The following is a 16,180-nucleotide window of genomic DNA, read 5'->3' as shown; positions in this document are numbered from 1 at the left end:
TTTTACATTATTTAGGAAGTACATCTGTTTCTAAACAGCGCAACTTGAAATGTCTAAGACTATTTGCGTCGTTAATTATTTTCTCAAAACATCCGCTAAAAAAACTGAATGACAATTTCCCCCCCGGAAATATCATTTTATAAAATATGTGAAAAAGAAAAAGAACTGTGACTATAGATGGATTTTTGTAACTGCTAATTTTACATAACCTGTGTCAGAGGATATATATTACTGAATGACGTACCTTTTAAACTGCTAACTCTCTTAAATAACAAATAAGGGAAATTATATTTGATATCGCAGTCGAATCACAGCCATAAACAGATATTTTGTAACTGATCTAAAGTATCTGTTACCTGGCAAAGTTCTAAGCTAAATATATGTTGTCTAATTCTATTCACGTATATTTCTGTTTAAACTTCTCAACTTGAATGGCTAATGTATAATTAAAGACGTTCTTACTTATTGACGTAAATATAAAATTATGAATGTGGAAAACATACACCTTTGGCAATTTAAATGTTTCAGCTTCAATTAATATTCTTTCTTTATCTATGAAAGAATTTTTCTAAGACACGTAAATTTTTTTTAAAATTTCTGTTACATGATTACAGGAAAATTTGAAATAATATGCTTGGTATTATATGTATGCTAATTGATGCAATGTTCTTTGTAATGTTCGCAATATGTCAAATCTAAAAAAAGAAAATATTTAAAATTTTATACTTAATATATTCTAAATTTTCTTAGCCCTTTCTTACTTAGCGTTGGTCCAAAACATCACAATTTAGATAGTTTAAAATCAGATTTTTTTAAAAAAAAATTAATATAAAAGATTTTTAAAATCTATTAGGTCTTTTTGGTTGATTTTTCGTGTTTATTTTCAAAAAACCTTTCTATAGAAATTTTAATGTTCGTGTTTATGTAAAATAAAATCCAGTATATCCATTAAAATATAATCCAGTATAGAGTTTAAAGGATAAATAAATTGCTTTTGGTGTAATTTTCACCTCATGCTGCTTACGAGAAATATTTAATTTTAAACCTTTAAAAATAAAAATAAAATTTCACCCCATCTCAAAATTTAGGGGAAAAGCAAAGTCCGTTCCTGCTAATCCACCCCCCCCCCAAAAAAAATATGAATTAAGCGAGAAGCCAATTGGAGTCACTTTGGCGTCTTCGCCTGGAAATATTGAACTGATTACGATTTTTAAAGGTATTAACTTGCCACTATTAATCAATGGGATGCCTGCAAGTGTCGTAGTGTAGGTATATCGATCCAGATTGGTTGTTGAAACGTGGCATTTGTTTACGTTTGCAACTGTTCTTTCCATTCTATTTCGAGTAAGCCAAGCCCTTCAAATATCAATTTTCTTGAGTGACACATTCTATATTCTTGCACAAAGATTCTTTCGTCAAGATTTCAATTCTTTTATGACTTATTTCTTACTTAACACTAAAACAAGCATGAAGTCGTGTAGACCATAAACTAATTTTGCATCGAAGTTGCCAGGTAGTACACAAAACAAAAATATATCACAGTTACGATAAAACAATAAAAAACAGTTATTGTTTTATTTATCTATGTTTCAATAAATTACATAAATCTAAGTTAAGTAAAAGACGTAGACGAGAAAGAATTATATTTCCACAAATTCGATGTGCGATAACTTTAATCAAGTTTACGTTAATTAATATTCTGACTTATGTGGAGAAACTTAGCTCAACATTAATTCGCCATTTTGCGTATAAGCGATCAGCTTGAGCTGACGTCATAAGTCACACGTGTGGGTATTGTGATCTTCTTAAAGTGCAAGTACCCAATAGCGAGATTTTGTAATGCATTACAGTTTGCATTAACTCAACGCTCCCCGAGTTTCATAGCGCGGTCGCGAAAATTTTCCTTTAAATCGCATTATGGCTGAGAGATAGAAAACAAGGTTACGTAAGGACAAATCCTATTTCTAAATCTTTTTAATGCCGAATCAAATACTCGCTATCTCTAATATATAATCTCTCTATATAAGCGTTAATGTTTTCAATAACTTGAACCCTTCTTGAGCTTCTAAGCGCATGCGTGAAAGTTTCTTTACTATCTCATTATCGATGAGATGTCGAAAACAAGGTTAATGTTACATAATTCCTATGCCAAATTTCTATAAGTGCAAAACAAATACTCGCTGTTTCTAGCATATAATTTCTCTATAAAAGCTTTGTTTTCAGTTACTCAGTTTAAAGCGTTTCGATTTACATTAACTCAACGCTTCCTGAGCTTCTCAGTGCGAAATATGCTAAATCTCTTTAATACCGAAACGAACACTCGCTGTCTCTAACATATAATCTCTCTATATGAGCGTTAATGACGCTTCTCAGCGCATGCGTAAAATTTTTTCTACAAATCACATTATCGCTGAGGGGTGAAAAACAAGGTAAACGTATGACAATATCGTAGCTTACTCGCTATCTCTCATATATATTTATCAGAGTGCGTAGCGTTTTTAAAAAGTGCTTAAAGGTGCTTATTTTCGTTTTATAAAAGCCCTTAAAGGTTCTTTTTCCATTGGGTGTTTTTAAAAAGTGCCTAATTTTCCCTTATTCAAAATGACATTTTTCTTCTATGTTGATTTTCGTTTGGAATTATGCTGCAAGACACTGTTCACATTGTTCCATTCAACGTTGTCACAATTAATTCACCCACAATCTATTTCGGCGTTTTATCAGTCCGTAGCGTATGATTCAAAATTACATGGTAAGCGTTACATGATTTAAAATTTAATGATTTTTGACAATTGTCAAAAGCTATGCCAAATGTTTTTTTTTTTTTGTTTTTTTTTTAGCATGATGGTTAAAACAAGATAAAACCGTTAATTGTCGAAAATTTTCCAACCCTGCCTAATTATGATATTTGTTCCAAGAGCTTAAAAATATTTTTTGAGTGCTTGAAAAGTGCTTATTTTTTTGTTAAATAATTTGGCTACGCACCCTGTTTATAGGCCTCATGAAGATAATCCGTTTTGCCAAGATGCTTCGCATTTTTCTATGAAATGAGTGTAAAAACAAAAATTAGGGAATCCTGAATTATATATTCATTTATTTCCCCTTCCCTCCAAAAAAGTCGTCTCATTTTTTTTTTTCCTTCAATGAATTTATTTTTTGAAAAGTAAGGCAAGCCATGCGGGTTCACAAATTTTCCTGCAAAATTGAGTTTTTTTAAAAAAATTGAAAACAAAATCATCTAGAGTTGTTTGAAAACATTGCGTTCATTAAATAACCCTCCCAAACTTATATCTTTCAGAAATAAACCTTTCCTTTCCTTTAACAAGAAGACAATTCAAAACAGTCTCACCGTTCCAAGAAATTCACGAAATCTCGTGAATTCCGCGTATAGAATGTGTGCCAAATAAAAAGATGTGTTTTTCCTCCTTTTTATTATCTCGATTCCTTGAAACAAGAGGAGGAAAAGCCCATTTAACATGATGATTCAGTTGCCGCCGAGATCGGAATTCAATCACGATTCCGTTTGTTTGTTTTCTCACTCCTTGGAAAGGAATTGAATCACTTTTGCTTTTTTTAGCGCATTTTCTTACTCTCTGCGCACTTTAAAACGCGCCATTATTTTTCGCACGCTTTTTTTCTTCCTCTTTTTTTAAAAAAGTGATTCCAAGGTGAATAAAACAAGCAAAAAAGTTCGTCATGCATATGCAAAACTGGAGCAAACACGTGTAGAAAGGAGAATGTCTAGGTCAATGGAAAAATTGTTCCTGTGTGACCGGTCATTGAATTTTGGGAACGTGGATGCTGTTTCGTGGGAAGTTTATTTATGCTAATTAGCTGTTGGAACTTAAATTATGCAACGGCTCGTTTGTTTGTGGACATAGTTACTGAGTTTGAATCTATCTTTGGTTTTAAGTTAGGATTATATTAAGAGGACACAAAAAAGTTTTTAGCTTTGCCTTTAATGGCTGAATTTTTTATGTAAATTGTATTCTTGTTCTTGAGTGTATTAAGAACAATATCAATTGAAATTTAAAGTAATTTGAGGTTTTGTTTAATTTATCTTAATTAAAATTAAATTATAGTAGGTTTTTAATTTTCTCTGTAAAAAAAAATATTTTAATGTTCTCAGTGGTCAGAGAGACATTTTTTTTTTTGTAGTTAACTACATTTATAATTATTCTTTTTAAAATGTGACTATTAAGTACTTTCAAAAATAAATTATAATAATAAATAAATAAATAATAAAAAAGATACGAAAATTTTAAAGAAAATGTCTTCTATCCCAACTCATTCTAAAGAAATCAACCACAATAGAAGACCCCAAGGCTATTTAACCCCTAAACTGTTGAAAGAAAGTAAAGAGGCTATCTCCTAGCCCCAAAAAAGACCCCCCAACTAGAACAATTACGAATTATTTGATTGGTAGATGAAGAGAGGACAGGCAAGAGGGGTGGTTTAGGCTCTTTTCGTAAATTTGTTTAGTATTTTTTCATTTTTCTTTTATAATAACGCCTTTCATAATTGAAAAAAATAATTACGAATTATTTCTTTTGGAAGCTTTAAATGTATAGTTTGTGTACGCGTGTACTCAAAAATAAGGATTTACTGTATGAATTTTGATAAAAACGGATTTCTAGAAGATAACTCAATTACCGATATTTCAACTCCGCCCGAAAAATCATCCGAATTTCTTAGTTCTAATGTCGTATTTTCCAGAAACGTGCCAATCTTATTGATTTAAAGGGTTGATCTAATATACTAATTAATTAGTGTAACTACAAATGAAGTTGTGGAACAGACACAAAAACATATCTTCTCTAAGTAAACATACCTTTTTTCGAGTAAACATAGTTAATTCTTTTTTCTCTGATTACACATACGCATTTGGGTTTTTGACCTTCAAAATACATGACAAATATGGACGAAGTGCAACTTGAAAAATATGGTCCCAATAGACAGCCTGCTGAAGATGTTCGAATAGCAAAATCATAATGAGCTTAATTTTTTTATTATTTCTCATTAAGAATTGTTTCACCGATTTCTTTCAAACTTTTTATTTTACCAAATTATATTGCTTAAAAAATTGTAAACCTTATTAGGGGCCGTCCAAATAATGCTAGGTGTTTATGAAATTTTGTAGTTTATGACAAGGAGATTCGTGTAATTTTGGTAGCTTATGACAAAGAGGAAGGAGGGGTAATATGAAGTGTGGCTTCTATTATTTTAGTAAAATTAAAAACTTTTAAAATCAGTAGGTTGAATATTTTTTATGGACTATTTTTATATCTTTTTCATGAAATTAAATTCACATGCAAATAATATTGTTATGGTGGCAAATTTCATTGAAACGCAGTTTTTTTTCCCTTCCTAAATTGAAATGTTTGTCATGTATTGCTTCTGCCAAATATTTGTTTATGCAATATAGCTTGTGTTAAGGTGTGCAGTTGGTATGATGTGTGACAGTTCGTAAAAACGGCATAGACGTTAAAAAAACTGACATCATATTTAGATGGTCCCTAATTCACAATTTTTTCAACCTTTATTAATAAAAATAATTATTACAAATAGTTTTTATTTATGGAATCATCTTTGGAAAACAAATTTTATAACTGTGTGCAAAGTTGTATAAATCCGATTAAAGTTTTCATACGATTGCGAAGTACACAAAAAGTCATTAAAGGCCCACTCTCCTCATTAAGCTCTATCAGGACCATATTTTTTCGATTGCGTTTATCTCCCATTATTTTAATAGTCTAAAATCCAAATAAGTCAACAAAAAAAAAAAATATTTTTCAGAGAAAATATAATTATGTCATAGAAAGTGTCTGTTTTCGTAACTTAATTAATTGTTATCACTAATTGATTGGTATACTTATGGTCAACCCTTTTAAACCAATAAGACTAACATTTAGTTTCTGAAAATCCGATTATTATAAATAAAGTTATTCAGGGTAATATATTTTTCTCCTTTCACCGTTCACATAGTTTAGAATTTTAACTTTGCTTTGTGTTTAAAGCACAACAAGTGGCGGTTTTATTTCCCGTAACGAGAGAGCTTTTAAGAACGTTTCACTATTGGGGTTATAGGAATTTCATTGGATTTCTATAAATATTACCACTATCTGTATTTTGCCAGGCAAGTTGTTTATTAACAGGGCTTGATTTAGAAATCCGAGGGCCCTCAGCACAGAGCTGTTGAGAGCCCTACCGGTCCTCAAATTTACATGTACAAAATGGTTTTTAACTTATTATAACACCATCACATTATGTTATATTAGTAAATTTGTGCTTTTTTTATTATAATTTTTGTTAACTCATAATTTTAATAATCAATTCTTATACGAAAAAATAAATATTTGTAACATTTAGGCAGCCTCTAAACATATGAGGACCCTAGGCCCGGACCTTTAAGGCCTTGTGATAAATCATTCTCTGTTTATTAATAGTTAACTTCATCATACTATTCTAATAAAAAAGTTATGTTCTTATTTTTTCTTTCCTTATAACAGATAAATATCAAGTGATTTTTCTGGAAGGTAATTATATTTTTAGCTAATTTCCGAAGTAAATATCCGGTTTTTCATTATGAGGAATTTATAACTTTCTCATTTGTCACGGCCAAATATTCTTTTATCATCCTAGGGAAAGAGTTTCATTAGTCACAGGATATTACTATGCATTTTAGATTGAAGCTTGCAGACATCCTGCTCGAAAAAATATACCCTTTCCCCAGACCTTTACTATATATAAGTGAAAGAAAAAAAAATATTAACGTGATTGATTGATTAATCGAAGGTCGTTATCATTGATCTGGCAAAGAGTTGGGGACATTTTTATGTGGTATGTATACTTGAAATTTATTTATGCTGATTCTGTTTTATTTTTAAGGTTCTTAAACCCACATTATATGCTAACGGAAATACTTTTTTTTAAGATTAATTTCTTTTAAATTATTCTTTCAAATTTTGTCATTAGTTCGAGTGTTAGTTATATAGAATTTAGTCATTTTTCTTGCTTAGCTTTTCACTATATCTAAAAGGAAAGTGATAAATGGGTGTAATTATTAATTTACACTTAGATATTTCGATTAATACGGTTGTGATACTTTATTTTAAAGGAATGTAAAATAATTGAAGATTTTGATTGTTTTCCTGCATATATTACATTGCGTGTTTTGCGAGTATATTCGTCTTTTTCAAAAGAAACTACGTTTTCAGGCAGGTTTATAAATTTGTTAATTATAATTTTTATTTTTTAATTAGTTTTCCAGCCGATTATATACGACACTCATTACTATACAAAATATTGAAAATCGGGACATCGGAATTAATGTGCGAATGTTCAAGGATGTCATGCCAGTAGACCTTATGCGGCCCGAAATTATTCGATTAAAAAAAAATATATATTAATACAAAACTTCGCTCTTATATTCATACAAAACTCTTAAAACTATTTTAAAAGAATTTGCTGTATTCTTATAATGTATCCGTTTTTCACACTTCATTATTCACTCTGTTATTTTGTGGTCTAAATTAGCTTCATCTCAAAATAGAACGTTATGTTGTGCAGCTATTATTAAACAAATGGCTTATCCTGCTTGCTTTATTTGCATTATAGTTTTTAGTGTGTATAAAACAAACGAATAATATTTTTTTATTTATTTATTCGTAAAAGAACTTATTAAAAACAAAAATCTTGTCGTTTGTAAGTACCCAAAGAATAAATACAAGATATAGTATTTATTCTTCAGGATTAGGCTTAAAACATCTGCTGTGAGTTAATCAGCTGCCATTTCCGTCAACAAATGAAACAGATGGTTAACCGTTTAAATCGTTCCTCGTTCGCTACTCATCAATATGAAAACAACATTTTCTATAATTTAGTGGCCGATTTTCACTGAAGCTTCCTTTTTTATAGGTCTTCAAATTTCTAGCTCTATGAAGCGTCATTTTAAATTGATAATTCTGTTCACACTCATTAGTAGGACTCTTAATTTTACTATTCTATATTGATGTAATGTTATTTTAATGCTTATTGTAACATCCGTTCTGAACAGTTTATTGAAGTTTAACGATCGAAATTAGGTTCTTCCCATATCTTGTCTTTCTTTCATCCCACCCCATTTCCAATAACAACCTCTTCGGTTTGGAGGATTTGGCCAATGTTATAGAAAGAACAGTGGTCGGAAAACTACATTGTTCTTGTAGATTACTACAACTACTTTGTAACAAATGTAGTTAACCAGGGTGCGTAGCGTTTTTAAAAAGTGCTTATAGGTGCTTATTTTTGATTTTCGTTTTTTAAAAGCCCTTAAAGGTGCTTTTTTCATTGGGTATTTTTAAAAGGTGCTTAATTTTCCCTTTTTCAAATTGAGATTTTTCCTCTACTGTGTTGATTTTCGCTTCGAATTATCCAAAAAGATACAGTTCAAATGAAAACGCCATTCGTTTATAAGATTCAAAATTTCATGATTTTTGACAATTGTCAAAAACAATGCCAAAATGTTTTTCTTCTGCATGCCAGTTGAAACAAGATAAAACCGTCAATTGTCAAAAACTTTCCAACCCTTATTAATTCTGATATTCTTTTAAAGTGCTTAAAAATATGATATGAGTGCTTGAAAAGTGCTTATTTTTTGTTGAATAATTTGGCTACGCACCCTGTTAACTATAACTACGTGTTTTTAATGAAATGACTGCAAACTACTCTGGAATAATAGTAACTACTTCAATACTTTAATGAGACAAGCTTACGTTAAATGTAAGGGGATAATTAATAAATATTTATTCATGTTTACATAAGCCAGTTTGTTACTCCCCCAATTTTTTTTGTTTTTTAAATTTGTTCTTAACCTTCAACTTTTTATGCCTTTCTCGACAGCGAATATTTAATTTAAGAATTGTGAAATTATCAAATACTTGAAATTTTTTAAATTGTTTAATGCTATTTTGTTTCCCCTAAGAAATTAAGCACATATCGAAAATATCGTTCCCTTCCTTTGAAATAACATCAACATTTCACGAGTGTACATTCGCGTGTGGAAGTGTGACCAAAGTAATATATTATAAACTCTGGAAAAACAAAAACATAAAAATTCAACCAAAATTAGAATTTTCAATACTTATAATAAATCTGACATACTCTATGTATCTGAGCCATATAAAAATGACATGAAAATACTTCAAATATTTATTAACACCAATTAAAGAAGAATCTTCCGTATTGAGTGGTTTCTTAAAATTTGTAACACTGAAATCTATAGAAAAGCAAAACAGAAACCAATTGAACAGGGAAATTTAAAAAAGGAAATGGTTCTACGTAAACCTGTGAAATTTAAAGTATGACAAGGTTTTTATTGGTACCCACTGAGCTACTGGTACTATTACATGCATACCAATATTAAAATAAAATAAAAGATGCGTTTTTAAGAATTGTTCCATCATATTCCTAATTGGTTTTTAAAGTATATCGTAGTTTTGTCACAATTAGCCCAGTATTCCTTAGTTTATGAGTAAGTGTTGGCGATTTATTTTTTAAACTACTCATGCTGATGTTCTCGTTTTTTTCGAAAATGAAATCTATCTTAAGCTATTAAATTTAAAATAAAAAGATTTCCTTTTTAGTATTTACATGTCGTTAACCGTCATTGAACAGCCGACCTAGTTTTTGGTTTACGACTATTGATGTTCAACTCCGTAACTTTGTTCTTCTGAGCCCAATCCAGAAGACAATGAGAAATTTGCTTTCGTGGAGGACTTTTTGATGGAGCTAACTGGCATTTGCGTTACATGGGGAGGAAAACCACGGAAACCTCCTATGGTTAGCCTGACGGCAAGGGGACTCGAACCCTTGATCTGTCTACGACTACGGATATTTTAAGTAAGCACTACGGTCAGTGCGAGCCGGGTACAAAATTCGTATCAATCGGTCATCGTTGGAATTCGAACCCGGTTCACTTCATTGGAAGGCGAATGCTCTATCCCCTGAGCCACCACGGCTCGGTCTAATTGAATTGTTATTATTTTGCCATGCAGTGGGCTAATTGGGGAAATCTCTAGTGTTACTATTCAGTCTGATATTTTTAGGCTTATTGCAATCAGCCCATATGCTATCAGGATGATTAGAAAATATGCTAAAAATTACTCAGTTTTAATTTCCTTTGGCTTATTACTAATGAGCTTTGTCTTCCGCTGGCTCTTTAATAACTCTTTACTTAACTGACCTCGTTAAAAAAAAGCCTACATTACTGCGAACTCATTTAAAGCAGTTGACTAATTGATCAATGAGTTCTAAATTCTCTAATTAGCCTAAAGGAAAGTGGACTCATTGCAGAAGGCCTAAAAATTATCAGACTGATTATAAATTATTACTAGAGGTTTTTCCAATTAGCAACAATTCCAACATAATTTGCCCATAATCGATTTTTTTTTTCATTTAGCCTACGGCATATTTGATATTTAAAGAAGCTCTTTAAAGAAAAAATCTGCGAATATTAATCTGAGATTTTCTTCTAGGACTCCAAGCATTCACGGCCGGGAGCATTTTAATTGTTCTGCATATTTCTCTGTGTTATCTGTTGTTTCTTCTTGACCATGCAGCTATGATAACAGCAAGACTAAGAAAACTTGAAGGCTGACTTTAAAAAAAAAAGTATATAATATGGAATTCACTTCTTTTATTTTATTTTCAAGCATTTCTTACTGTGTTTTCTTCATGCTTTCGAAGCAGTATTTATAATGAATGTTTTACTAACCGTAATACAAAGAGTTCTGTGAAACAGTTCTTAAAGGAAAGCGAGACAGAAAAGTTTCCTCTCTATGGTTAATTTTTAAAGTTTTTTTAAAAAAAAGGCAAAGGAGTTATTAAAATCATCAAAGACCAGTTTATTTATCTAGTGAATCATCTTTCATTAATCATTGCCTTTATTTTTGTAGCCTCAACATAAACTGGTTTAATTTTATTGATGTTTTTTTTCTTGGTTACGTCAATCGTGATTAATAGTTTTGAGTGATAAAAATTTTTTTAACATCGTGATATTTTCCAATTCATGTAATTTGCATTATTTTTACATTGATCAATATTTCGTTGCTCAGATAAAATTCGTTTACATTTACGATACTATCATATTTGATGATTATCTTAATCGATAATTTCTCACTCGCTATATTAACTTATTCGATGTTTATTGTGGACCAATAATGATCGCAATATTATTGTTGTCCGTAATTATCATTGATTCGATTTTTCATGAAAGACATGGTATTCATGGTTTTTCGTGAAAATTCTTTTTAAAATATCTTTACCCCGTGACCTTTCGATATTTAACGATACATTGATGTATCACCCAGTATCAATAATTTACCATATTTCAAAAACGATTTTGGTTTTATTCTCATTTTATTATATATTTTTTATTTATTTATTTTAGTTTTTCTGGCCTTATTTTTTATAAGTAATTTTTAAATATATGTTGAGCTTTAAACCTGCATTGTAAAATATTAATTGCTATTTAAACCATCGTTTCTATACATTAAAAAGGGGGGAAATATATTAAGCTCTTATCGACTATTATTATGTTTTCCCAATCCGATTTGATAGAGGAAAAAAGTAATATTGTCATCTATAAGTACTATCAGTCAAAGGATGGTATTGTCACTTATGGTGTTTCTTTTAAGAAAATCGGTTGTCATGGTTACATCACTGAAAAATATGTCGCCTTGGTTTCGAACCAAACAAAGTATCCCTTTCACAAACTGTTATTTAGATAAAAAATATAAAAGAAATAAATAAAAAAAGAAAAGAAAATATGCTATTTCTTATTTTTAACATTATTTTTCCCAAGTTCGTATTGTTATATTTCTTTAATGTAAAATTACTTTCTGTTTATTACGAAAATACATTCACGATATATGGTTAAATAATTTAATAATGATAAAATTTTGTGAAAGTTAAATTTTAAGCGTATAAAAAAGAGATGAAAGAAAAAGAGTATATAAGTTTTATACCGTGTGATATTTTGTTACAAAAACTAAACAGTTCTTAAATAAATCTTCAATTCGAAGTATTTTGGAATCGTGTATTTAAAGTTAAAGTGCAATTTTTAACTTATTTCAGTCTACTAAACAACTGCATTTATTGGTAGAGTTAAAAGTCTGTTTTCATTAAAATTGTTGTAATTTAACAGTTAATTAAACAGTTAATCAAATGTATATTATTTGTCAGTTCACTTTTTCCTCAGGAGGGAGAGAAATTAAACATTTCGTCAATTTTGATAGCATTTAACGTAACGAGGCATTTAATTCATTAGACTAGATTCGGTTGAAAATTTTGATTCCTGTAATATTTCGAAAATGATTCAACTTAAAATAAATGTTAATTGAAGTAATAAATTTTTAAGGTTTCCAATATATTAACCAATTTTCTCTCAGTAAATCGGGAAAAATATTATAATTTTTTTTTAAAAAAGTTATAATTTTAAAAAAGGAAAAAAAAAACATTAAAATAAAAACGAAATTGAATAAAATAGACTCTTTTTTCGGGGGAAAGAAAGGAGATGAGTTTTATGAAGCATTCATTGCCAAGGTCAGTTAAACATTAAGAAGGTGAAAAGTCCTGCCCTTCAAATAAAAGGCAATTGAGTCATCTAATATTCCAGAAGAAGTAGAAAAGAATTATATTAAGTGCCAGCTGTTCGAACTAACCATCAGTAATCAGGCATACAAAATAGCACTTAAACATATACAGTTAGCATTAACGAAATTCAAATAAGTGATATTTTAAGGTGTGCAAACTACTTAATTCTACATTAGTAAGATTATGATTATTAAATAAAAAATATGTAACACTCACATAAAGTTAAAAATAATACAATACTGAAACTTTATACTTGATTTTAAAATTAAATTGATTACCCAGAATCAATGTTCGTGTTTTTGTTTAAATTAGAACTATCCCCTATTGCCCATTTATCATCATGTAATTAATTGAACCATTCAAAATGTTTACTCACCGGAATTCAAATTTTAGTTATTATGTAATTTAGTTTTAATTTTCTATAAGGAGAGAAGATTTGATTTATGAATAGCTTGTTAGAAAGGAGAAAGATCGATTTATTTTATTTTATTTTATTATTTTTTTTAATATATTTCTTGTTCCTATCAAATCGTTTTGTTTTCAAACGGTTGCTATTAATTATTTTTAAAATTGATTTTGGAATGGAAAAACATCGTAGGTTAGTTGCAAATAGCAAAGTTTCATAACTCAAGGTATTTTAACACAAGATTGCTCAAGGAAATCATTTTGACTGCTTTTTCATTTGCAAAAAAATGTACAAATAATCATTCATAAATTATTTTTTTTCTTCCAAGTGAAGTAAATTTTTTTTATTGTTAATATTTACTAATAACTTGTTATATAACTGTAAATAACATGAAAAATATTAAAAATTAATTAAACAAATTTCTTTACACATTAGTTATTTTTTCACAGTGCAGTAATTTTGACTGCTTTTGGGCAATACTAAGTTTCAGTCTTTCTAGTGTTAAAAAAAATACGCATATTTTAAACAGATTATTACGGAAATTCTCAAAAACCCTAATAATTACGGATACCGTCACGGATTACGTCTTAATTGGCACCTGTGCAGCACCAATTTTAAAAGTAATCAATAGTAACAATAGTCGGCTACTAGAAGTAAATTAATTCAAGATAATTGTATCAAAATTATAAGTCCATTCGATGAAAGTTGGCGATGATTAATAGTACCTCCTTGCTCTGATTGTTACACTAACTTCAAAATCCATTATCTCGAAAACATGTTTTTGAAGTGTGTTGTAAAATTTCCCCAGCTGATCAATGTAATTTTTGTTACTCTGTGTTCAGCAAGGTTTTCTTCATCGTTTAGTTAGTTTTACCTTTCGATTTAAATTCAATTTTTCACAGTCGAACAAACTTATTTACAGAGAGAAAAATAGATATCTAAAGTTTTTGTAAAGTCGCCATTTTATTGCTGATTTTTTTTTTTTTTTAATCGAATGATAAAGTGCTAATTTTTATTCCCATTAGTGAAAATGCGGTGGAATTATTGATTTTAGGTCATTTTTCTGTTGTCAGGAGTTGTCATGAATTACTATTTCAAATAACCTTCATCTGAAATCAACCGTTCAAAATATAAACTTCACGATTTTTTCATATATATATAGATAGATAGATTATTTTAAGATTTAAAGATGCCATTAATAAGTGTAAGAAAACAATTAAACAATTTTTAAAATGATAATTTTTCCAAAGGAAAAAAAAAACTTTGTTGGAAATGAGAAGTGTTTGAATTATTTTTAATTGTATATATCATCTTTCGATTTGTCACAGCAACTCACAATTTTAAATCTGAATGCGACCGTCCGATTTAGAAGGCCTGCAATTTATTTATTTATTACTTTTATTTATTAATTTATAACTGTAAGAAAACAAATTTTAAAAAATTTTCCAACTCTGTATTAAAATCTAATAATGGTGTCACAGTTTTCGATTGTTGTCGGTACATTTTTATTGCCCGGCGTGACATGGTAGGATTAAGTTTTTCCACATTAATTTCCAAAATTTTTTCGGTGGTCATTAGCATAAAATTAATTAAAGTCATAAAGGAATTTCCGGTAAAATATTTTTGTATCCAAATTTTAATTTTACTTTATTTTAATATTTATTTTTCTTATTTTACTCAGTAATTATTGCGTTTTTGATTTTGATTGTTTTCTTAATTCCAAGTTTAAAACTAAGAGAGTTATTTATTATAACGTAAATTACCCTTTTACATTACCTTATTACGCAATTAGCCTGTTTGGTAAGCGAAAATATTAAATTACGGTAACAAACTCACCAAATTCGTCATTAATTTGAAATGTTATTAATATTTTTTTTAAAAAATGATTAGTAAGCAAAATTGTTCACTAATTGATCTTAATAGAATCATACGAGATCATTGATATTATTTATCAATCAAATTTAACTTAAAATAACATTTAATTTAAAGAATTAAATATTGGACGTGGCGTGGGAAGGGGAGAGCATAAACTTAAGCAAACAAATTTTTTTTGTAGTACATATATTTTAAAGGAATAATTTCAACTTATGTAGAAAAAACTATTTTATACTAAGAAACAACAATTATTGCGAGGTAATCGGGCAGGGGCCCTAATCTCCCTATATTTTTCATAAAACCATGGAGCGTAGCGTTTTTAAAAAGTGTTTAAAGGTGCTTGTTTTCGATATTCGTTTTTTAAAAGCCTTTAAAGGTGCTTTTTTCATTGGGTATTGGTAAAAAGTGCTTAATTTCCCTATTAGAAAATGGATATTTTTTCTTTACCATGTTGATTTTCACCACGTATTATGAAAAAGTGTGCTTTTCACATTGTTCTATTCAACGTTTTCACAATTAATTCAACAATCTATTTCGGCGCACCGTCGATCCGTAGCGTATGAAAGCGCCAATCATTTAAATGTTTGATGAAATACTTGCGAGTCCGCATGTGCGTCTACTGAGCAGGGTCCGGTGAGATTATTGCACTCTCAACCGATAAATCTCTTGATCATTTTATAATAGCTAATATAATCAAGAAAAGCATTCTTTGTCAGAAGCTAGTTATTTTTTCATGATCATGTAAAGTCTTTGGAAATTATTTTGCATTTTGTTAATGTATATAGTGCTTTAAAATATTTTTGAGTGCATGAAAAGTACTGAAAAAGTGCTTATTTTTTGTTGAAAGATTTGACTACGCATCCTGTAAAACAAAACTATTTTTTTTTTTAAATCTACTAATAGTATTTAGTAGATTCAAAATCTAGTTTTATTACTTCTAATATTAGAAGCGTGAAAATTATTGATTTTAGGTAATTCTGGAGTCGTGAGTTCACACCGCAATTCGCAATTTTAAATCACCATCTAGAAGTGTAGATCGTCCGCTATTTTTCTTTCTTTATTTATTTATTAATTTATTTTTGTAAAGAAAAATATTTTGAAACTTAGGAAAAAAAGACTTCTAGAAGTTTTTTTCTTCTTTCCCTTGCTGATATGCAGGAATTCTTTATTCAATTCTGCTGCGCATTTTTTTCCCCTACAATTTGTTTCTCATATTTTGAATTTTTTATAGCGAGAAAGCAAATGATAAGTTTCATAAGAAAGAAAATT

The 16,180-nt window shown here is 29.3% G+C and overlaps 1 protein-coding gene across 5 annotated transcripts in view; it reads left to right on the top strand.

The window, feature by feature from the left end:
* The window catches only part of LOC107447835 (band 3 anion transport protein), a 108,577-nt gene that overhangs the window by 34,374 nt on the left and 58,023 nt on the right, over positions 1-16,180 (top strand). Inside the window, exons 1-2 of one of the 5 annotated variants that reach the window (XM_087168230.1) lie at positions 6,656-6,837; positions 10,512-10,647. The exons of 3 other annotated variants lie outside the window; for them this stretch is intronic. The gene's annotated coding sequence lies outside the window, so the exon portion shown is untranslated. Of the gene's footprint in view, positions 1-6,655; positions 6,838-10,511; positions 10,648-16,180 lie in introns of those variants that run through there. One more of the 5 variants, XM_087168227.1, reaches the window with a different exon arrangement.

Source organism: Parasteatoda tepidariorum, chromosome 7 (genome assembly GCF_982258835.1).
Source record: "Parasteatoda tepidariorum strain Cologne lab strain chromosome 7, Ptep-v5.0, whole genome shotgun sequence".
NCBI lineage: Eukaryota > Metazoa > Arthropoda > Arachnida > Araneae > Theridiidae > Parasteatoda > Parasteatoda tepidariorum.
Note: the sequence above shows the minus strand (reverse complement) of the source record. Positions and strands in the feature narration are given on the sequence as shown.